Below are 530 nucleotides of genomic sequence, written 5' to 3'. Positions count from 1 at the left end.
TATTTTATGCTGTTTGCATGCTGGCTTTCTATATATTGCAAAACTCCCATGATTTAATGTAGAGTATCAGTAAGTTGACATCATGGGTCAGAGATTGGGATTAGAAATTTAAGAATGGGTCATTTATAAGGGTCTTTAGAATTTAAAAGGGCCATTGTTTAACATTCTTTGTAAAAATAGCTTATTTTAATTGGATATTTTTAGTTGGATTGTGATAAATGGCACAGGGCTCCCTCTAATTTCAATCTCTGCATGGTGTAAACCTTACAATATATTGTCTGGATACACCAGATTATAATGAATTGCTTTTCACATCACCTGGTGCTTTATTTATACACAATACTTATTTTATTTTTTTTTATCAGGTAATATGTTTAAAAAAATCTGTAGAGAATGTTATTGATTTATGTGCCACTTGCATGGCTAGTTGCTCAAATTAGGTCCTGTACCTTGTAGATCAGCTCAAGATCGTGTCTGAGCTGTAACCTTTGCTTTTGATATTGGGGATGTGGGTAGATCAGCTGTAGATA

The sequence above is a fragment of the Perna viridis genome, chromosome 11 (genome assembly GCF_037379345.1).
Source record: "Perna viridis isolate PV_CMFRI_1.1 ecotype Kerala chromosome 11, ASM3737934v1, whole genome shotgun sequence".
In the NCBI taxonomy this organism is placed as follows: Eukaryota; Metazoa; Mollusca; class Bivalvia; order Mytilida; family Mytilidae; genus Perna; species Perna viridis.
This window is presented reverse-complemented; position numbering follows the sequence as displayed.